Source organism: Microchirus variegatus (assembly GCF_963457635.1).
Source record: "Microchirus variegatus genome assembly, chromosome: 21".
Lineage (NCBI taxonomy): Eukaryota > Metazoa > Chordata > Actinopteri > Pleuronectiformes > Soleidae > Microchirus > Microchirus variegatus.
The window spans coordinates 5,011,372-5,035,317 of NC_139822.1; positions in this window are offsets into that span (position 1 = coordinate 5,011,372).

Consider the following 23,946-nt stretch of genomic DNA (forward strand, 5'->3'; position numbering starts at 1 on the left):
TGCGCAGGAGAGAGAAGGTGATGCACGTGTGATGCAGGCTTCCAAGGGGTCTATTGATACATCACCACTGTACAATGTCATTCTCTGTTAATGTTGCTCATAATGTATCGTGACTGATAACGCAATACACTGTGAGAAAATAAAGCAGTGCCTGGAAAATTATGTGGTGCAATTGACTTGCTGTAGGAGACACATTTCAGCCACTAACTCCCTCCCTGTTTCAGAAGCGCAGCTCCCCCCTCTGGAACGGTGGATGCACTGCTACTCATTATCAACACATTGTTTTAACAGTGTTTAAAAATAGCTTCTTCACGACTCCCAGCCGCCGTCCCTTTCACGACTTTGACCCCTGGTCAGACCCAGAGTCAGAAGACACTTTCGCAATCGAAACACCTCCACAACGGACGTTCTACTTCTTCTGCAGTTCAATGTACACAACCGGATGTGCCCGGACTAGTGCCCAGAGCAGGAGGATTCGCTGTTCAGGAGAACTGCTGTGTACGTAACCAGACCAGGTTTTTCAGAGATCTTGCTGAGCCCGAGATCAGTTCTCAGCAGTGGCTGAACTGTTTGTTTTGAACCTTCAGGGCTTCTTAAACAAGGTAATGGCGCAGATACACACAAAAAAAACCGCGTTAATTGGAACTTCCATTCTAGGTCTGCTTTAAAATAAAGCTTCTATTGTCGAACATGAACAAGTAGATAGTAGACAGCTGGGTATCCTTTTTTAGTCTGCCTATGGTACATAAGGGGTTTTGGAGGCCTTTCTCTGCTGATACATAGAGCTGACCTTTAGGAGGACAGTATAGTTGAGTTATCAGTCCTCTGCCCCAGTTGGGCTAGGCACTGCGAAAATATAAAGAGGCACATTCTTGAGACAAATGATGGGTGCCAGTGCTACACCAAGGCCATTGTGATTAGCGAGTTGCAGCTGGCACCGTCCTGAGTTTAGGTTTGTGCTTAGGAATGTGAGCTGCTAATTTTAGAGAAAGCAGAATAATAAGTTTTTGCTCTTACAGTCTAGATATATTTCGATATTAGGTTTAAACTGGTAATTTGGTTCAAATTAATCGCTTTTACGATTTTATCGTCCTCTAAGTTTAAACAAAACAAACAATAGTAATACGGGTTTGGAGTATATAACACAAATGTAATTACAGTAATTAATATTAGGGATGGCAGATACTGGCTTTATTACTGATATTCGATATGCTGATATTGTCCAACACTTAATTTCCGATTCCGAGATCAACCGATACCGATATATACAGGCTTTTTTCCCACAGAACTAATTTTAGGTGACAACACGTATCTCCTGTTGGCGCCAAGTGCTTACGCCTCATTACTTCCACCTAGACCAGGGGTGTCAAACTCAAATACAGCGTGAGCCAAAATTTAAAACTGAACAAAGCCGCGGGCCAAGGTTGAACAAATTAACCTTTTAATAGGGACCCAAACAAGTTTTGCATTGAATATTGAACAAGCAAGGCTTATATAACTTTATAGTGACATGCAAAATCAAGTTTCAAATAATAATAATAATAATAAAAAAATATCAATGGCATATCAAATAAAATTTAAATAAAAATTAAATGCACCCTAAATACAGGATAAGCGGTAGATAATGGATGGATAAAAATTGAATGCCTCTTTTCTATTTGCAGCCTTCTGAGGTAAATATCAAAATAAACTTTTTCCACAGGCTAATAATACATTTGAAAATAAAATAACAATAATGAATGAATCAAACATTCAAGCCTTGAAGTAGCAAGAGAAAGTGCATGAATAAAACGTTCATTATTGCTCAGTTTGCTACACTGATTTGCTTTAACACTGAATATGGAACAAGCAACGCTTATATAACTTAAAAGTGCAAAATCAACTTTCAAAAAACAAACATCAATGGCATATTAAATAAAATTTAAATAAAAAATTGAATGCCTCTTTTCTATTTGCAGCCTTCTGAGGTAAATATCAACATGAACTTTTTCCACAAGCTAATAAATTTGAAAATAAAATAACAATGAATAAATCAACCATTCAGGCCTTTTTACTGCTCAGTTTGCGACACACTGATCTAATCTGATGTGCCCAAGACAGATACCTGGCATCTTTTCTTGGATGCTAGTTCATAAATGTCGGGGTTCAGGCTTTGAGCTGAGGCAACCTTCATTATCGAACGAAGGTGTTCATCAGTCAGACGTATCCTGTGAGACGTTTTCGTCATCTTCATTGAGGAGAAAAGTTGCTCACATAGATAAGTGTATAATAATACCGGCGGGCCAGCTCTAATGTTAATTTGATATTGCCTCAAGGGCCAAATGAAATTACACGGCGGGCCAAATTTGGCCCGCGGGCCAGAGTTTGACACCCATGCTCTAATCCCAACGTCTTGTTCTAGTCTATGTAGCAGGATCTCATGATCTATCGTATCAAATGCTGCACTGAGATCCAACAGGACCAGTATAGAAGCCAGTCCTTTTTCAGAGGCCCTAAGAATATCATCTTTTACTCTAAGTAGTGCAGTCTCTGTACTATGGTGGGTTCTAAAACCAGACTGGAACTTTTCAAATACATTATTGCTACACAGGTGATCGCACAACTGGGTGGCTACAGCTTTTTCTAAAATCTTTGAAATAAAAGGGATGTTTGAGATCGGTCTATAGTTACTCAGAATGCTAGTGTCGAGAGAAGGCTTTTTAAGTAATGGCTTAATTACTGCCATCTTAAAGGCCTTTGGGACACAGCCGCTCAGTAAAGACATATTTACTTGATCTAGTAAAATATTACCAACTTGTGGTAGAGCCTCTCTAAGGAGTCTAGCTGGTATAGGGTCCAACTGACATGTAGTAAGTTTAGAGGAGGAGACCAGTGAGGTCAGCTCCAGGAGGCTTATAGGAGTAAAATTATTTAGTACGTGTATAGCTGAAGCCGCGATTAGGTCTAGGCTCGCTGTACTAAACTGGTTGTTAATTCTATCTCTGATTGTTTCTGTTGTCATTACTACTCAGCGATCGAGGGATCGATGGATTTGTTACATCAGCCTGGCTACAGTGCTGAAGAGGAACCTGGGGTTGCTCTTATTTTTCTCTATTAACTCTGAAAATAAGAGGTTCTTGCATGTCTCAGAGCTTTTTTATATATATCAAAACTGTTCTTCCACAAGACATAGTGACTGAATATGTGTGGAACGCCACGTTCTTTCTAACCTCCGCGTATTGAGCTTTAACGCTCGAGTTTGGGCTGTGTACCACGGGGCAGACTTATCCCGGGTGATAACCTTTCTCTTAAGAGGAGCAACAGTGTTTAGAACTGTTTGCAAGGTTAAATTTGTGTTGTCCACTATTCCATTAAGATGTTTCTATAGTCTTCCTCTGTGATAAAACATGGCTGGAGGGCAGACGAGAGCTGTTCAGTGAATTTTTCAACTGAACTGTCAGATAAACAGCGACTGTAATAATGCTGCTGTTTAGGGTCAGTAGCATTAGTAAGTACAACTTCAAATGAGATCAGACAGTGGTCTGATATCAAAGGATTCTCATTAAATACTACCAAGTTATGTATGTCAATACCATATGTCAAGATAAGGTCAAGTGTGTGTTTATGACGAAGTGTTGGTTTGTTAACCTGCTGCTTGAAGCCAATTGATTCAAGCAAAACTTTAAAAGATGAGCCAAGACTATTATTGGCTACATCTACGTGAATATTAAAATCACCTACTATGATGATTTTGTCTGAACAGAGAACTAAATCAGATAAAAAATCTGCAAAATCACTTAATAAGTCAGAGTAGGAGTTCGGTGGTCGGTATACAACAATAAACTGGAGTCTGTTATTCTGTTTAATACTTGAGTCTAACAGACTTAGAGTAAGGTGCTCAAATGATTCATAAGTACCCGTAGGTCGAGTGGTGAGCGAAAGTGTACAGTTAAATATTGCTGCGACCCCTCCACCTCTGCCATTCCCTCTAGGGGTATGAACATTGGTGTGGGAAGGGGGCGTTGCTTCGTTTATAGATACATAATCATTAACTTGAAGCCATGTTTCTGTTAAGCAGAGCAAGTCAAACTCCTGTTCATTTATCAATTCATTCACAAGCAATGCTTTTGAGTGGAGAGAACGAATATTTAACAAACTGCACTTAAAACTGTTCGTTCTCGGCTCGGAAATGTTTATTTTAACGAGGTTACTATGAATGACTCCTCTCCTGTTTCTCCGTGACTGTCTAATGTATGGAGCCCTAGAAGCAGACACTGTGTTAATCCTAAATCTATGTTCATATATAGCTTTATCTTTATATATAGCATAATCTGTATCTATAGGGGGCGACTGAACAAGTGGAAGCACAGAGAAGCGTATTAAACTGCAGCTCTGTTTCCTGGTCCCGACTGCTTGTTGTCACGTTTTGGTTCTAATAAACTTTGTCATATTTCTGGAAAGGAGGGAAGCTCCATCCAGAGTGGGATGAACACCATCCCTTCTAATAAGACCAGGTTTCCCCAAAAAACTTTGCCAGTTCTGTGTGAAGCCCACATTATTGTTAGGGCACCACCTTGACAACCAGCTGTTGAATGATAACATGCGACTATACATGTCATCACTCGTTCTATTAGGCAGAGGTCCAGAGAAACATACAGTGTCCGACATTGTCTTGGCATATGTACACACGACTCCACATTCATTTTAGTGACCTCCGACTGACGAAGCCGAATGTCGTTGCTGCCGACTTGAATAACGATTTTATTTAACCTACGATTAGCTTTAGCCATCAGCTTCAAATGAGATTCTATGTCGCCCGCTCTGGCCCCAGGAATGCAACGGACTGTGGTCACTGGAGTTGAAAACTTCACATTCCGTAAAATAGAGTCACCGATAATTAAAGTCGTTTCCTCAGCGGGTGTGTCGCTGAGTGGGGAAAATGTGTTCGAAACGTGGGTCGGCCGGTGGCTAGCCGGGGGCTTCGGTTTAGAGCTACGCTTCCCACCGCGGACAGTCACCCACTCTCCCTGATTTCCCGGCTGCTCGGGAACTGCTGAGGGGGTCTAGCTAACTGTGAGGTAGCGGTGGCTGCAGTTGCTGCTGCGGTTGCTACCGGGCTCGCACTCCTAGGCGAAGGATAGCTAATGCTAGAGACTAGAGGACTAGCTTCTACAGTGCGGAGCCGCGCTTCTAGCTGGCTAATCCTCGCCTCCATGTCCAGAAACACACTACATTTAATACACATACCATTACTGCTAAATGAGGCAGAGGAGTAACTAAACATCGAGCACTGAGCACACGACAGAGCAGGGAAGCAAGAGGGAGCAGGAGAGTGGGAGAGAGAGAGAGAAGCCATTGCTAGTGAATGTGCTAAGCTAAGCTGTTAGCACCCGGCTCAGAGAGAGAGTACTGCACTGGTCTACAGACTACTATGGATAAGCCAGAAAGAGTACTTAGCTTCGGTTTTTAGGTGACGTGTGGATAGTATCCCTCATGGCGAGTGTCAGATGCTCCAAGTCGCTGCTGCTGCTGGAAGTTGCTGCTGCTGCTGCAACTTCCAGCAGCAGCAGCAGCAACTTCCAAAACCAGTGATGTGGCTGGTTTTGTTAACAGCATTGGCTATTGCAGCCACACCCCTTACACAAGTAGGTTGTCCTTGTTCTGTGTGATCTAATTTGGCACTATGATACATCAAAACTCTCCTTCCTCCTTACCCCTTTTGAAACAGAATGGCACTAACGAAGCCATTCTTTTCATAAACATCTATATGAAAAGACTTGGTGTAATCTGGAGCGGCAAGCTCAGCTGCTTGGGCGAGCTGCTGTTTTAGTTCTATAAACGCAGCTTCCCCTGGCACATCATATTTTAAGGGTTGCGTGTAATTTGTAGAACCAGCGACTCTGGTCATGGAACGTAAAGGAGCTGCCAATTCAGTGAAACGGGGGATATAGTTCTTGCTGTAATTAGCTAATCCCAAAAATCTCATCATATCTCGTACAGTGTTAGGCCTAAGATGGGCTAACATGGTGTTTCTGTGATCGGCCGACACTTATAGTCCTTCTTTAGTAACAACCTGCCCTAAAAAGGTCACCCAAGGTCTACAAAACTGTAGTTTCTGTTTGGTAACTTTAAATCCTTTATCTGCAAGCCATCGCAACAAAGTCAGGGAGGCATTCTTGGTTGTTTGTTCATCAGGGCCCGCAAGTAGAATGTCATCAACATATTGCAGTAGGGTGACAGTGTCTGGCAAAGATAATTCTTTCAACTGTTTTCTCATGCAATCGTTTAACAAAGAGGGGCTATCTACCCAACCTTGAGGGAGACGAGTGTAAGTGTACTTCTGTCCCTCTTAAGTAAATGCAAAAACATCACGCATGCTGTCTGCCACATGGATGCAGAAAAAAACATAAGCCAAATCTAGGACGGTGAAATAAGTATTTTGGGCCACTATCCTTGCCATCATGGTATATGGATTAGGAGTATCAAGATTAGATGCGTCTGTTGCCTGATTCACTTGATGCAAATCATGGACCATTCGATAATCCTTCTTTCCGGGTTTAGGAACCGGGTTGAGGGGAGTGTTCCAATCGGACACGCAAGGAATTAGGACCCCCTTTTCTAATAAACCTGAGATAGTGCCTTTTATGCCTATGACTTGATCAGAACGGAGTGTATACTGACGCTGATAAATGGGACTGATACCTTCTTTAAGTTTAAATGTTAAAGGACGGATGTTACAAAAACCAACGTCAGTGGGTCCTTGGGACCATAGTTTTTCAGGTAGACCGATCAACAGCTGGTCGGCATTAATGCAGTCAGTATCTTCCCTCCCATGTGTACGTGTAAGGAAGGCCTTCTCGAGCACCTGATTAACATCAGAGTGGTGACAGATCTTATATAGATCAGTTGAAGAAGAAAACTGCAGGTGCGGGTTCCCTGTCTCAACCCAATCCAGCACTTGTCATGCCCGTAAACATTGTCTTACAAGATGTAAACCATTGGTGAGTCTCAAAAACAGGAAGACAAGATTAGAATTTACCAAACAACACCTAAAAAAGCCGTTATAATTCTGGAAGAACATCCTCTGGACCAAGATCAACTTGTACCACAGTGATGGGAAGAGAAGAGTGTGGAGAAGGAAAGGAACTGCTCATGATCCACAACATACCACCTCATCAGTAAAGCATGGTGGTGGTAGTGTCATGGTGTGGACATGTATGGCTGCCAATGGAACTGGTTGCCTTGTATGAACTGATGATGTTACTTTTGACAAAAGCAGCAGGATGAATTCTGAAGCGCTTCGAGCAATATTATCTGCTCATTTTCAGCCAAATGCTTCAGAACTCATTGGACGGTGCTTCACAATGAAGATGGACAATGACCCAAAACATACTGCAAAAGCAACCAAAGAGTTTACGTGGAGTGCTGAGACGCAGCATGTACACGCGCCACCATAATTGTCACCATTCAGCTCAACTCATCATTATTTGGATGTAGTGTAGGGATAAAGCTGCGTGTAGAGAAATTAATAATTGGGGCAGAGTTTTTGCCTTGAGGAATTTTAGTAATCGAGTTACTTGAATTACTCGAGTAATTGTTGCACCCTGGATTGAGACACAGCTATTGAAAAAAGTGGATACAAATCACTTCCGATGCCTCAACACTAGACACGCATTCAGTGGAATCCTGGGGTTAAATGGACTGTCCAGCTCTCACACAGCGAGTTTGTATCAGTGTGGGTTTATGAATCATGTACACATGTGCCGCCCTGAGTGGCCGCAGATCCCACAGCTCCACTCATTGTTGATCGTTTTTCCCCTTTTTTGTAGTTTTTTACAGTTTTACCTTCTGTGCACTCGATTGGACGAACAACAGTGCAGTATGGAGACCCGAGTCGCCCGAGTTAGTACTTTCTGTGTATGGGGTTCGCGGTCCACTTGTTTACACTCAGGATCAGCTGTTAGCACTCCACAACACTGCTGTGCCGCTCCAGGAGAGAATGGATGTCCCCTGTAAACTGAGGAGAAGGAGATGGGGGACCCGTGCCTGAACTTGATGCCTCACCAGGATGAGACGGTACAGACCTGTCCTCCCGTCCATTGCTATGGAGAACGTAAGATCTCTTCCCAATAAGATGGATGAGCTAACGGCGTTGACCCGTCACCAGAGGGAGTATTGGGAGTGTAGAATCATGCTGTTTACAGAGACATGGCTGAACACGATGCCTCCGGACACACACGTTTCACTGGATGGATTTAAATTACTACGGGCAGACAGGATGAAGGAGAGTGGTAAGAGGAAAAGAGGAGGAGGGCCGGCTGTGTTCGTACACGATAGATGGTGTAACTCTGGGCACATCTCTGTTAAACAACAGCACTGCTGTAAGGACATTGAGCTGTTAACTATAAGCATGAGGCCATATTACCTACTGAGGGAATTTTCACATGTTGTTGTGATGGCAGCATACATCCCCCCTCTGCTAATAGTGACACAGCCTGTGAAGTCCTGCACTCAGCAGTGAGCAGGCTCCAGACACAGCACCCACAGGCCCTCTTTCTTATATCTGGTGATTTTAACCATGCCTCTCCATCCTCCACTCTGCCCAAATCAGGGGCAGCTGCCCCTCCCTCCCCCCGCTGTAGAGCCTTGCCCTCCCAGCTGCCCCCATAACTTTTGTGTTTTAAAAACATCCGCAACTATGTCCACACGCTTTTCAAAGTAGTGAAACAAACAAACTGTTCACAGTCTGGCTCACACACAGCGTGTCTGCTGCAGTGTTTCTGCATCCCGACACAGAGAGGAGCGACTGAGCTGCCCCCCGACCATCTGAAGGTGAAGGTCAGTTTCCCCAGGTGAAGTTTAAACACACCAATTTCACTTAAATTTACATTTATAATGAATGTAATCAAAGGTGATTCAGCGTCAGCGATAACAGCGCAATGTGAAAATGCTCGCTCGTGATTTGAAAGAGCGTTTTGTTGTTTGATTAGTTTTGATTTTAGTAAAGACAACAGCTTCATACAATGTATTAAAACATGTAATGTTTTAATCCATAACATTTACACAAGGTCGCTGTTTTGCGGGCGTTACGTCACAACCCATGGATCATATTGATTTGATTAGCTAAGCAGTAGAACTGCTATAAAACCACTTACTGTCACCTATCACAGCAATGAGTTAAACCAGGTGACATCCTGGGAACATAACAAATACAATAGCATTAAGTAGTCTAAACATAACTGTTCTGTGTAATGAATATCTTCTGATTTTTTTAGACCCCCAGGGCAGCCCAGCCCACCACCAGGGACAGCAGAGCCTCCCCCAGACCACACCCCAGGAGGCGGGCCGGAGCCCGCCACAGATATCCCCGACGCCAACCCCGGAGCCAACCACACTACTTACCCCCAGAGGGGAGCAGGCAGAGGCTCACGTAGGGATCCCAGCCGGGGGTCCCCAAGGAACAGGAGACAGCAGGGTCCCGGATCCGCCCCGGGCAAGCCCCCCCGCACAGGTATGGGTCAGAGGCCGAAAGATCTGCCACGGCGGACCCCACATAGGGACCCACCGTCCACCCAGGACAGGGCGCCCAAAGTCAGCCCCGGCCGGGCGACCAGCCCGCCGCCCACCACCACCCTTCCCAGGAGTCATGGCAAGCCACGGCCAGGTCCCCCGGGGCTCCCCCCGACAGCCGACCCAACTACCTATCGCAGCCGCCAGCGCCCCGGAGCCCCACAGCCGCCCCCCAGCCCAAACCGCCGTTCCCAGCCGGCGGGCGGGACACAGGTACCCGGAAGGGTACCCCGCCCCCCAGTCCCCGGGGTCCCCCATGCCAGGAAGCCCACCCGCCTCTACCGCTTTACCCGCCCAGGGGAAAAGAGACGCGCCGGTCCACCCCAGGGCATCACCGGGGCGCCGCAGCGAGCACCCCCCCCACCTCACTGGGGAGCGACTCTAGCGGGGCCCCCCCACCACCGGCAGGGGCCAAGCCCACCCCCAGGGGCCCAGCGGACCCCAGCATATGGAGGCCCAGGGCCCCCCCCCTACCTACGACGCAGGGCAGCCCAGCCCACACCCGCAGTCAAGCAGAAGATTTATATATTGGCTTATACTTATTTTTTGTTTGTTTTTCTAGTTTATGAGGATTGTTTTCTTGCTGATGCTTAGGCTAGTAATTAGCATGCATTTTTTCCCTGTCTATATTTATTTGACTTAAATCTCCCAGTATACACAGTGCAGGAGTAGGTGGTATAGTGTGATCTAGGCATGCTGATAGGTCCTCACATATCTTATACCAGAATATATGTACAGGTGTGCACATCCATATAGCATGCATGTAATTATCTGCTTTGTCTTCATTACAGTTTAAGCAGGTGTTTGATTGTAAATACCCAATTCTGAACATTCTTTGTCCTGTGTAGTGTATTCTGTGTAGAACTTTGTATTGTATGAGTTGTAAGTCTGGGGTTTAATCATTTTGAACATGTTAGCTGATATTTGTCTCCAAAAGGTTTCGTCTGGGCTGATGCCTCGGTCTGTTTCCCATTTTTTAGTTGGTAAGGAGATTATTGTGTCATTCTCTGTCAGTAGAGCATACGTTTTTGATAATCTTCTGGGAGATGTGAGGTTTAGAAATTGATTTATTATTGGAGGTAGTTCCAGTTCCCATTTACTAGTTCTAAACCTTGTTCGAATTACAGATTTAATTTGCAGGTATTCGAGAAACTTACTACTGTGGAGGTCATATTGCTCCATCAGGTTCTGGAATGGGATGAATGTATTATGTTCGAGTATTTGTGCCAGGTACCTTATTCCTTTTCCGTGTCATGTTGAGAAGTTTAACATTACTTTATTTCGCAGGATGTCAGGATTGTTCCAGATTGGGGTAAGTTTACAGGGTATATGTGAGGACCTAGTGATTTTAATAAATTCCCACCAGGCCTGAGAGGGAGGTACTTATAGTTATGCTTTTAAAACATTGGTGCTGTTTAATGGTTGTACTGATGAAAGGTAGATCACAGATTCGGATATCTTTGCAGAATGTTTTTTCTATGTCTAACCATTGATTGTCCAGTGGGTCAGGTTTTATCCATTTTTGGACATACTGTAGTTTATTAGCCAGGAAGTAATTATGAAAGTTTGGAAGTTCTAATCCTCCACAGGTTTTTACGTTTTGAAGTGTTTTTAGACTGATGCTTGCTGGTTTATTTTTCCACAGGAATTTTGTGGTAGCTGAATCTAATGATTTAAACCAGGTTGGTGAGGGTTTGGTGGGGATCATAGAGAAGAGGTAATTAATTTTTGGTAGTAAAGATCATCATTTTTATAGTGGCGACTCTACCCATAAGTGATATGGGTAGAGAGGTCCATCGTTGGAGGTCATTTTCAATTGTTTTAAGTAGCGGTGTATAATTTAGTTGAGTCAGGTCTGAGATCCTAGAGGATAAACTAATTCCCAGGTATTTAATGTTGCCTGATTTCAAGGGAGACGGTAAAGATGTTTTGACGTCGGAGTTGATCGGTAGAATAGTTGATTTTGTCCAATTAATTGAGTAACCTGAAACTGCTGAGAATTTATTGATGAGTGAGAAAGTACCAGAGAGAGTGTTTTGTGAGTTTTGAAGGAAGAGTAATACATCATCTGCATATAGGCTTATCTTGTGGTGCAGATTTTCTGTTTGAATACCTTTGATATTTCCACTTTCTCGAATTGCGGCTGCAAGCGGTTCTATAAATATGGCAAACAGTGAAGGGGAGAGTGGACAACCTTGTCTGGTGCCCCTCTGAAGCTTGAAGCTTGGAGATGTTTGAGCGTTTGTCCTGACCGAAGCACTGGGTGAATTATAAAGAATTTTGATCCAGGAGACAAAGTTTTGTTTGAATCCAAATTTATCCATTGTCGCAAGGAGGAATTTCCAGTTTACGCTATCAAATGCTTTTTCTGCATCTAGTGACATAATTGCTGATTCAAGTTTATTGATTGTGCAATAGTCTACTATATTAATTAGCTTGCGCGTATTATTTGTTGAGTGTCTGCCCTTAATAAATCCTGTCTGGTCTGGGTGAATTATGAAGGGGGTGATTTCTTCCAATAACATTTCAACTATATGATGAGGATCGAGTACAGTTGCAATGAAGTGCAGGGGATCTGGGTAGATGTTAATAAAATGTGGTGGCAAACTCTTAAAGAGCAGAGCGCACTTTTCATTGTTTTCAGTCCGTGGTCTCAATCTTTGTGTAGAAGACGCTTTAGCGCTGTAAGGGAATAACAGATGCATCAGATGAGCTGGGGTCCGTTTCACAAAGCAGGTTTAGTGAAAACTCTGAGTCTGTTAACCCTGAAATGAGGGAAACTGAGTTTTCCGTTTCACAAAGGGAGGTAAGTCAAACCAGAGAAAGAGGAGTAACTCTACCCTGTTTCACAGAGAGAGGTAACTTAACCTCTCGGTCAGTTACCATGGTAACATGCCCTATGAAACTAACCTGGTCGGGACCAGATTTTTCTCCGCAAACCTTGAGTTTCTCTCGGTCTCCGCCCTCTTTCAGACACACACGGTATTTGATTTCCTCATTCATTCAGTCAGCAGACGAGTTTTGGCGTAATATAGTTCTGCGTCTGTTCTGCGTCTACATTAGAAGTTTTATTAGGTGGAGACTATTTTCACTACCATGTCCTTTTGACAGTGATCAGGTGGATGAAGGACCAGCATTACTGCGCAGATAATTAAATATTCATCGGGAGATGATTATCATACCGCGCATAGATGTTCTTACATTTCCACACACTTATCTTTTCGTCTCTTTCCGTCCTTACATTTCAACATTACCAACCGGAGTCACGCTCTCACATCACAGCAGATAATTGTGCGTTGCGCTGCGTTTTTTTAATTATTTTTTTATTTACAATATTTTCTTTTATACAACGTCAGAAATGCAGAGCACTTGAACGTGATATAAAGAATGAGAAGTCATTTATGTGTGAAAACAGCATTATGTTGGTGATAAAACAACTGTACAGTCAAACAGCCACTTCATATTTACTGTATGTAAAACATGATCAAAATGAGGTAATCCCATGAGATTATACCGAGGTCTTACCTGTTTGAACAATGTTTTTATGTTTCATCTTAAACTGCTGCCAACTGCGCTTCTCCCCCTAAATGAAATAAATTAATAGTCTCCCACTCAAGCAGTTTCCCCTGTTATATTATTGTGATTGTAAAGGACGACATTTAAACTTCCGCATCAGCAGCAGTGTTCTACGACGCCGTCTCCCTCTCTTTTGCTGCTGCAGCGGTGATTACAATTCCTTCTAAAACATTCTCAAACTCACCGTATGATCGCATTAATATTTTCAACTCCAGTGGGTGAAGAACGTCACCCTCCGCTTCCCCGTTGTCATTGTGACTTGTTGAAACGGGGCTCGATTCATGCTGTCTTTTTATACTTGTGTGCACGCGCTTAACTCGAGGTGAAACTACTCTGATTTGAACAAACTAATTCAAATCAGCTGTTCTGAAACCGAAAACTCAGAGTTTTCTATCTCAGAGTAGATAAACTCAGAGTTCAGGGTTAGACTCAGAGTTTGTTGAACCTGCTTTGATCTCTGCCTGATCTCTTGAGTTAACTGCTCAAAGAGAGAGAATGTTCTCTGGTGTGAAGTCAATGTCACGGGGAGTTCATAATCTGCTCCGTATGCAGCCAAGTTTCGTTTTAGAGCAGAGAGACTTTCCAGCATTTAATTGGTGCTGTTCTACTGGTGTACTCGATGTGTTTCGGCCGGCAAGTTATCAGTGCATCCCTAAATATAACATCTTTATATAATGAAGTAACTCTGCGCCTAATGCCCTGGGGGAAACCCTGTAATAATAATAATAACTGTTGTAGAACTTTCCAGCAGGTGAAACTGTATGTGTTAGATGTTATGATTATGTCCATGGAGCTAGTGATGGGACAAATGAACTGAGGCATTGAGGCTTGTCTCGAGTAAAAGTGGGTGTGTCGAATGAAGCCGCGCTTCGAGGCCTGTATCGCTTCCGGAAAATGACGTAACCGATGACAAACGAGGCCTCGGTTTGGACAGATCACGTCATTGGTTCGTTCACCGTATCACTTCCCAATAAAACGCTTCAAACCTCGAGGCACGCTGTGGGTGTTGTAGGCGTTTATGGTGAGAAGAGTTGGAGAGAGTAAGTGAGAGTTAGAGAGAGTTGGAGACAGTTGGAGAGAGTTAGCGAGAGTTAGAGAGAGTTAGTGAGAGTTAGTGAGAGTTGGAGAGAGTTAGTGAGAGTTGGAGAGAGTTAGTGAGAGTTGGAGAGAGTTAGAGAGAGTTTGTCAGAATAAGAGTAGCAGTAGCAGGAGAGTAGGAGAAGTAGAAGGAGTAGTGTAGATCATTTCCCCCACTGTAGGGCTTTGATGTGAGATATATATTTTTCTTTCCTTTTACACTGGTTTGTGTTTGTTTGTGTGTATGTCAGTTATTATGTTTGTAAATGTCACTCCTGAGTATATATATGTGCACCTTCTGTCACTTTCTTCAGTCACATACACTCTACTTTGACTCATGTATGTAAAGACGTCACTGGGAAGCCACAGTTTGACAGCAGTGTTGTGTTACTCATTCTTAAAGATAACATGTTTAAGTGAAATATGTACAACTGTTTTGTGTATCATTAATAAAATGAGTTGAAAAAATAAACACTGGTGTTGGGGAATGATTTATTCATGTGATGGTGCATGTATATGTTAAGCGTGATTTTACTACAAAGCACTGTAGGAGCATTAACATTCCTGCCAGTTCCATTTTTGTTTGTTTTGCCACAAATTCCTTTTCACAAAGATGGAGCCAGCAAGAAAGAGGAAGTCCTCACCTGTATGGGAGTATTTTGAGTTGACTGATCATAATAAGGTTTGTATGTGTAATGATATACATAAAATAGTGAATATTGTATACTCGCTATACACTGAACTATCAGTCCTAATATGTATGACTTCCTTAAAGGTGAGGTGCTTGCTGTGTGATAAACAGCTAACATACAGCAACAACACTTCCTCCATGCTTCGCCATTACAGAGCATTGCATGAGCATGCCCAGCCTGCCAACAGGCCGGATACAAGCCAAATTACCATCAGATATGTTTTTGCATGTTGTCAAAATCTCGTGTTCAGCTCCTACAACACACCAGCATCACTGTTAATTGATAGCTGTTACAGGTTCCAGAAAAGCAATGGTGGATGAGGCTGTGGTCAACATGATCATCAAGGACTCCCAGCCGTTCTCCGTTGTGGAGGATGTGGGCTTCAGGGAGCTCATGCACCTAATGGATCCCAACTATATTCTCCCCAGTAGAAAGGTGTGTGAACAGAGCCAATGTGGTCATTTTTATGTTGGTCATCATAACAGCTCTTCTTTTCACCCTCAGGCTCTGAAAGCAATGGTGGATATAAAATATCAGGAGGCCAAGGAGAAGGCCAGAGAGCAGGTCCAGAATGCTGTGGCTGTCAGTCTCACGTCTGACATGTGGACGTCCATCAATATGGACGCCTACCTGGCAGTGACGTGCCATTTCATTGACGATGAAGACCAGCTCTGCACTACTCTGCTTGGGGTGCAACATTTTCCAAAGGCCCATACAGCAGAAAACCTTGCAGCGGGGCATGTACAGCTCATGGAGGAGTGGGGCATCAGATATAAGGTGAAGTGTCTTGTCACTGATGGCGCATCAAACATGAACGCTTGTGTGAGACAGCTAAATGTGAGGCATGCAATATGCATTGCTCACACAATAAACCTTATTGTTCGCAAGTCCTTCGATGATGTGGAAGGACTAAATGAATTAAGGCAGAAATGTAGGAGGTTGGTGACCCTCTTCCGCACAAGCACTACTGCGAAAGAGCGACTGGTCCAAGTGCAGGAGCAGATGGGAAGGCAGCCCTACAAAATGATAATAGAGGTAGACACGCGTTGGAACAGCACATTCCTTATGTTGCAGCGGCTGTATGAGCTAAGAGAGCCAGTGGGGGCAGCCCTGGCCTCATGGAAAATAGACATTACCCCCCTTACAGCAGCTGAGTATGACTCTGTGAACAACACTCTGAGTGTACTCGCCCCATTCCACCAAGCAACAGTTGAGGTTTCTGCTGAGAAGAGGGTATCCTCCTCAAAAGTGATACCTCTCATGAAGATGTTGCATCATGCAATAACAAACAAGATGCACACAATGAATGCATCCACCATTGCGAGGCAGCTGGGGGACAACCTTGTTCGACGTCTGAGGGACCACATGAGTTCTTTGGAGTCAGCAGGTGGCCTGACAATGCCAACTTTATTGGATCCAAGATTTAAAAAATTAGGATTCGAAAATGCAACCAGGAGACAAGAAGCAGTGAACCGGCTGAAAAATGAGTGTGCAAATGTAATAAGGCATGAAGCCTCATCTGCCCCCCCAGACCAGCTGCAAAACACTCACGTGGCTCAATCTGGTGGCAATAGTAAGTAACCCCATCTGTATCCTTGATTATGACAGTGGTATTGTGCATGACACCCCACCCCCCTTTTTTGTTATTAGGTGAACTTTGGCGGCTGTTGGATGACGCCATAAACAGCAGCGGGAGCAGCTCAAGTGTGGTGGCAGAGATGAATATTTCAAGGGATGAGGATCCACTCGTATATTGGCATGGACATAAAGCCATGTATCCACACCTTCACAAACTGGCAGTAACCTGGTTATGTTCGCCAGCGTCTTCAGTGCCATGTGAGAGGGTTTTTTTGAAGGCTGGAGAAGTGTTGTCTAAAAAAAGGAACCGCCTGAATCCAAAAACATTGGAAAAACTAGTGTTTTTGAATAAAAATACAAACTCTTGAAATGTTGTCATTGGTATTTTAATTAAGAACAGAGCTCCATGTCTGTGTTGTTGTCCACATACTTACACATGATCATACTATAGAAATATCCATTGTTTATTGTTTCTGCACACATAAGTAAATCATACATTTCAGCTCAAGTCGTGGTACAATGGCATTGACTGTAATTTAATTTGTCCAGCAGATGGCAGTATTCACTGTTTCATTGAGGCCTCGATGAGTGAACCTTTTGGTGAAGCAATGGGCTGGAAAGCCTCAGTGATTCACGGGGCTTCATTTGCCCATCACTACATGCGTAGTTCGTAATCAAGGCACAGTTATCATCAAAGCAAAGAACAATAACAAACAAAGCTTTGTGCTTTGATGACAACTGCGCTTTGATTATGAACTGCGCCTGCTCCAACGACGTAATCATAACATCTAAAACTAGTGATGGGTAGATGAGGCCTCGTGAAGCGTTGCGACACATTGCCAAACTTGAATTGATACTGTGTCGGTACTGTGTCACTGTGCTGCTCAATACTGACACCTCCTGGATCTTTAAAATCATTACCGGGAACCCAATGACACTCAACTGATTTAATGACCTGGTATAGGCTATACAATAACATAATTTAACTTAATATATTTTATATCTTAATTAATATATTTGATATTGTAGTGAAAGTTGGGGTGTTATCAGAGAGTGAAGGTTTATTATAATATCTTAAAGGTCATAATATGTAAAAATCAAAATGAAAGTGTTGTGAATGTGAGGATGCTTATGTACTTGTCCTTGAGGCAGGGAGGTGATTTGTTTTTTGTAGATTTTTATTGAGGAAAAGAAGGTGCTCCAATGTTTTGGGTTTTAGGCGATTTCTTTTCTTTGATGCTAGTTCTCCGGCTTTGGAGAACACACGCTCGCATGGCACTGATGAGGCTGGGGTACATAAAAACATTTGGGACAGGCGGAAGAGGTTGGGAAATGTATGACGTTGGTTGTCCCAGTATTTCAAGGGATCCTGTGTTCTTGGCATGTTGCCCTCAGCCAGGTACCTCTGGACCTCAATGATGGCATCTGCTGTAATGTTACTGGTCTGCATGCTCACCTCATTGTCCAGATGCTGCCACAACAAGCTCTCTAAAAAACAACAAATTGGCATTTTAGTACATGATTGGCAAACAAATAATTGCACAAATAATCAGATAAAGCTGAATAACATGCCTGAAGTTGTTGCAGGCTGCTGTTGTGAAGAAGGTCCAGGCTCATTTGCTGTGCGCCCAATGGAAGCTGCGCATTCTGATTTTAGTCTGCTGACTGCTTCGCTGCATTTAGTGGGGCTACGAAACCCGAGTGATTTAAATCTGGGGTCTAGGAGTGTAGATAGGGTCAACACACTTAATGACTCCAGATTGGAAGCAGTGTCTGTGACTCGACGCCTCAGGTGTTCGTGTAGGTGTGTTACTGCCTGTGTGTGGATGTTCGAAGCGTTACGCTCAAGTGCATGATACAGCATTTCCATCATCGGGATGACCTTTGACCCTGAAACTCTCTTCTCTTCTGACAACTCCACTGTAGCCTGGTGAAATGGAGCAAGCACAACCAGTGCTTCTCCAATTACGTTGAACTCATCGGCTGTGAGTGGAGTAATGTCAGTATTAAGTGATCCAAGGGATACCCACACATGGTTCCTTCTCATCATGAAGCCTTTTCAGCATTTCATAGGTGCTGTTCCAGCGTGTTGGCACCTCATTGATGAGTTTCAGGGCTGGCCGTCCCATCTGTTGCTGCACTTGAGCAAGCTTCTCTTTGGCTGTGGTGCTTGATCTGAAGTAGCTAACTATTTGCCTAGATTTGTGTCTGATTGATGTAAGTGCAGGGATTTGATCAACTGATTTTCTGACTAATAAATTGAGACTATGTGCAATGCAAACTGAATGGCGAATTTGGAGTTGTCTTGTGGATGCAATCATGTTTGCTGCTGCGTCGGTCACAAGACACTTTACCTTATGCATTATGGCCCAATCCTCCATCATGTCCCTTGTGACTCGGGCCAAGTTGTCAGCAGTGTGACTTTGTGGAAAGTATTGCACACCTAACACAGATGTACACAACTGCATATTCTCATTAATGTAGTGACAGGTCAGAGCCAGGTAAGCCTCCATGTTCACAGATGTCCACATGTCAGCTGTTATACTTACTGCCACAGCTTGCTGTACTTCCATTTTCACTCGGGCTCGTTCCTCCTCATATTTTTTGGCCACCATTTCTTTCACAGTCTGAAAATTAAACCAAGTTAAACCAAAAGTTAATCAATATTCAAATTAAATATTAAATTAATTGGATATATCAACTGCTTCTGTAGACATTCTCTGTACAAACCTTTCTGGTTGGCAAAACATATGATGGCTCAAGGACCTGAATCAGATCCCTGAACCCCTCATTTTCCACAACGCTGAGGGGTTGGCAGTCCTTCAAAATAAAATTCAGGATAGCCTGGTCCAACACATGCTTCCTGGAAGCTTGATGGTCAAAAATGTAGTAACAACAACATAATATGCATTAACTATCAATGAAGCGACCATGAGGACGTGTTAAAATGTCTCTATAGGCCTACCTGTGTCGGTTGCTGGTGTAGTCCTATTTGTGGCCTCATTTTCATGCCTAGCTCTGTAGTGCCTCAGCATTGAAGAAGTACTCTTATTAATGTATGACAGTTCTGTCAAACAAATGCGACATTTAACCTGCAGAAAGTAAAATAATTTAAACTGAGTCACTTTGAAATGGATTTGAGTTCTGATAAATCAAGTGGGAACGGGGAATAACCATATGAAATTACAAGGTAATAAAAACAAATAATACCTTATTTGCGGAGAGAAGATCAAAATGGTCCCACACGGCAGAAACTTTTCTTCTTTTCTCTGGCTCCATTATGGCTTGCAGATATGTTTTTGTTAGAAATGTTGTCTGATTGTTTTGGCAGAGACCCATCCTGTTGACAGATGCGCTTCCATTTAAACACAGTTTGGCGCGCCCGGCGAGCCGCATGACAGGCGACACTGCAGCTGTATCGGTCACGTGACTTTCTTAAAGCGATACGCGCACCGACACGGGGCTTCACTCTATGAGCTCGACACATGCGCCGACGCATCGGTGTTGCCCGACCCATCACTACTAAATACATACGAGTGATGGGTAGATGAGGCCTTGTGAAGCGTTGTGGCACATTACCCAAACTGTATTGATGCTGTGTCAGTACTGTTTCACTGTGTTGCTCAATACTGACACCTCCTGGATCTTAAAAATCATTACCAGTAACCCAACTAGCCTACGCTGTCGGGGGCCGACAGCAAGGGGTATATCCGCGAACTTGTCCAATCCTCAACTTTCCAATATACCCAAAGTATACGCACTCGCACCTGCCACTAACTGTTTTAATTAATTATTAATAAATTCAACAAAATAACTGTTAAATATTATAATATAATGCTGACTACACTTTATACATGTTCAAAGTATCCATATAAACTCGATATTGAACACAGAATACCTGAACTCATAAATTTCTCTCTAGTTTTTAATAAAACTAGTTAACCTATTATACCTTGTTAAATATTATGAATATTAAAATGCTAACAACACCTGCCATATCTTCAAAGTGTCCAAATATCATGAAAAAGCATACACTATTGTTACATGCCCAGCAGGGGCATCAGGATTGTTGTTTGTTTTTTGCTCTTGTCTCTCCCTCCTCTAGCATTCCACCAGTGGCTGATCAGGATAAGCTGCACCTGAGAGTAAATGAAGCCACCACCTCCTTTGGCCTGAACTTCTGCCATGTCCAATCACCTGACTGGAGGCCCAATAAAATGGAGCCTGCTGAAGAGTTAGCTTTCTCATTTGGTATCTTGACAGAATCTTGAGCAGATGGTAAAATGTGTGTGGTGGGGAAGGAAGTTAGGTAAGTTTGGGTACCCTATACATGTCATCACCTAGTTAACTTTGTCTATATACACTAGGTCAGCAGTGGAGCATTGCCACCCGTGTACTTTGGCAGTTGTTTTGAACTCTTTTTTTTTAGAGAGGACAGGGTTTTCTTTTGTTTAAAGACTAAGAGTTAGAATAGGCCATGTTTTGTTTTATTGATTTCATTTCTTTGGCACTCCACCTCCTTCCTTTCCTCCACCACATTTTGTAAACTAAGCTGTGAGTTTAAGATCAAAAATAAAACCATTTTTCAATACCCATCAACTTTGTCTTGTCTGACTCCTGGGTTTGTCGTGTTGCTGTTCCTGTTCCCCTGGAAAAAGAACTAAGGAACGTAACAAATGGGGGCTCGTCCGGGATACTTTTGTTTCCTGAGTTAAAAGACAATCCAGAGGTTTGATGAGTCATTGTTTTGTTACCATATTTGATCATGGGTTTTGAGTTAGATGACTTTGTTGAAAATCCAAGCTTTAATAAGCTGGACTTATGCCGCAAAGATGATTTACTGGCTATTGCAGCACATTTTAATATTCCAGTGCAAAAATATGGTGTTAAAAGGGAGATCAAAAACAAAGTATTGGAGAAGTTACTTGAGCTGAATGTACTCTCAATGTCTGTGTCTTCTGGTGATGATCCTTCTACTGAAAAATGTTGTCTTATAAAGCTGACAATGTGGAGGCAGATACACTGACTACACCTCCTGCCGAAATGGCTGAAGGTGGGGCTGCTCCTCCTACTTTGCCTCGTTTTGTGCCTTTCTCCCCAGAATCCCATGGATCCAGTATGGATGCCAAACTCAGAGTTCGCCTAGCTCGTCTTCAGCTGGAGGGACAAGAAAAGGAAAACATGCGTAAGGCAGAGTACGACCTCCGATTACAAGTACGCAAGCTTGAAATAGAAGCTGAGAAGGAAGTTAAATTGCGGCAGCTTGAAGTGGAGGCCCAGAGAATTTCTTCTGGCCTTACATTACCACAGTCGGAAATGTATAAGCAAGCAACCCATACCAAGCAAGTTTTCAATGTTGGTAAAAATGTAGCTTTGGTGCCAACATTTCGGGAGTCAGAGGTTGACTCCTATTTCAATGCATTTGAGAGAATTGCTACTGCATTAGATTGGCCTAAAGACATGTGGCCCATCCTGCTTCACTGCAAGCTGGTAGGCAAAGCACAAGAAGTAGTAGCATCTCTTTCCTTAGAAGAAAGCCTGAAATACGACATGCTAAAAGAATCTATATTACGTGCATATGAGCTTGTGCCAGAAGCTTAACGGCAGAAGTTCAGGGTCCATAAGAAGCCTAGTGGACATACCTTTGTAGAGTTTGCACGAGAAAAGGGGGTTCTGTTTGATAAATGGTGCACTGCTAGTGGGGTTAAAAATAATTTTGAGTCCCTACGTCAGTTAATGCTAATGGAGGATTTTAAGAATACTTTGCCAGAGAAACTGGTAGTGTTCTTGAATGAGCAAAAAGTGACCACCTTGTCTAAAGCTGCTGTCATAGCTGATGAATTTGTTTTAACCCACAAAAATGTGTTTGTGTCCTCCCGTCCAGAAAGGATTCCGGTATCGGGTCCTGTGAGACCTAATCCTGGCTATGCTCCTTTTGAGAAGGCTAAGTCTCCACCACGAGAGACTCGAGAATTTTTCTACTGCCATAAGAAAGGTCACGTTCTTGTTGATTGTTTATCGCTGAATCGTAAACAGTTGCAGCCTCACACGGCCCAGCCGAAAAGCATGTTAAAATGTTGCGCGACACAGGAGGTTCTCAGTCCATTATTAGAGAAGGCATATTACCTTTGTCCCATGAATCATCCTGTCACTCAAGCGCAATCATTCAGGGTGTTGGGATGAAGTTTATATCTGTCCCTTTACATCACATACATATTTGTTCTTCCTTGATCAATGGGTTCTTTAAAGTTGCTGTGCGCCCTGCTTTGCCCATTCATGGTGTAGATATTATTGTGGGTAATGATCTAGCAGGGGGAAAGGTAATGCCAGTCCCTGAAGTACTGGACAGTCCTGATGTAAATTTAGAGTCGGTGAGCATCACACAACCACCTTCTGAGGTTTTTCCTGCTTGTGTGGTAACAAGAGCTCAGTCAAAAAGATATGGCATTGACCTTGCTGATTCTTTTCTGAGTTCAGAACAGCTTCCTGATGTGGTGACTGGGTCCAACCATCAACTTGTGGCCCAGCAAGATGATACGAGATCGTCCCTCCCTGGTCCAGGAGTTGGAGACTTGCCCTCTACTAGGGAAGAGTTCATTGTGGCGCAACAAGCTGATTTAACGCTCTTAAAATGCCACTCCAGTTGTTAGCCAGGAAACCGCTAGGCAGAAGAGAGTAGCCTATGTCCTTGATAACGGCCTGTTGATGCGCCGCTGGACTAGTGGGGTTTCTGAGAGTGGGGAGGTGGGGGGGTGTTTATCAGGTTGTTGTGCCTATGGTTTTTCATTCCCAGGTATTGTCCTTAGCTCATGACCACTCATGGTCAGGACACCTGGGGGTCACAAAGACCTATAACCGAGTCCTTAAACATTTATTTTGGCCACGACTTAAATCTGATGTGGTACAGTACTGTCGTTCTTGTCATGTGTGTCAAGTGGTTGGTAAACCAAATCAAGTCATTCCCCCTGCTCCCCTCTGTCCCATTCCAGTAACAGGTGAACCATTCGATAGGGTTATTGTAGATTGTGTGGGGCCACTGCCGAAAACTAAAGCTGGGAATCAGTTTCTCTTAACCATCATGTGCGCTTCCACCAGGTTCCCAGAAGCTGTGCCGTTGCGAAAAATTACAGCTCCAGTAATCACCAAAGCCCTGGTGAAGTTTTTTTCGTTGTTTGGGCTGCCAAAAATGGTTCAAACTGACCAAGGAACCAATTTCAAATCCCAGCTGTTTGCTCAGGCCCTGAAATCCTTAGGTGTTTAACACACAACATCTAGCCCTTACCACCCTGAAAGCCAGGGGGCACTTGAACGATTTCATCAGACTATGAAATCCATGCTGAGGAAATACTGTATTGACTCCCAGAAGGATTGGGATGAGGGTGTTCCCCTAGTTCTGTTTGCTGCCCGTGAAGCAGTCCAGGAGTCACTAGGTTTCAGTCCAGCTGAACTAGTATTTGGACGTGAGGTTAGGGGT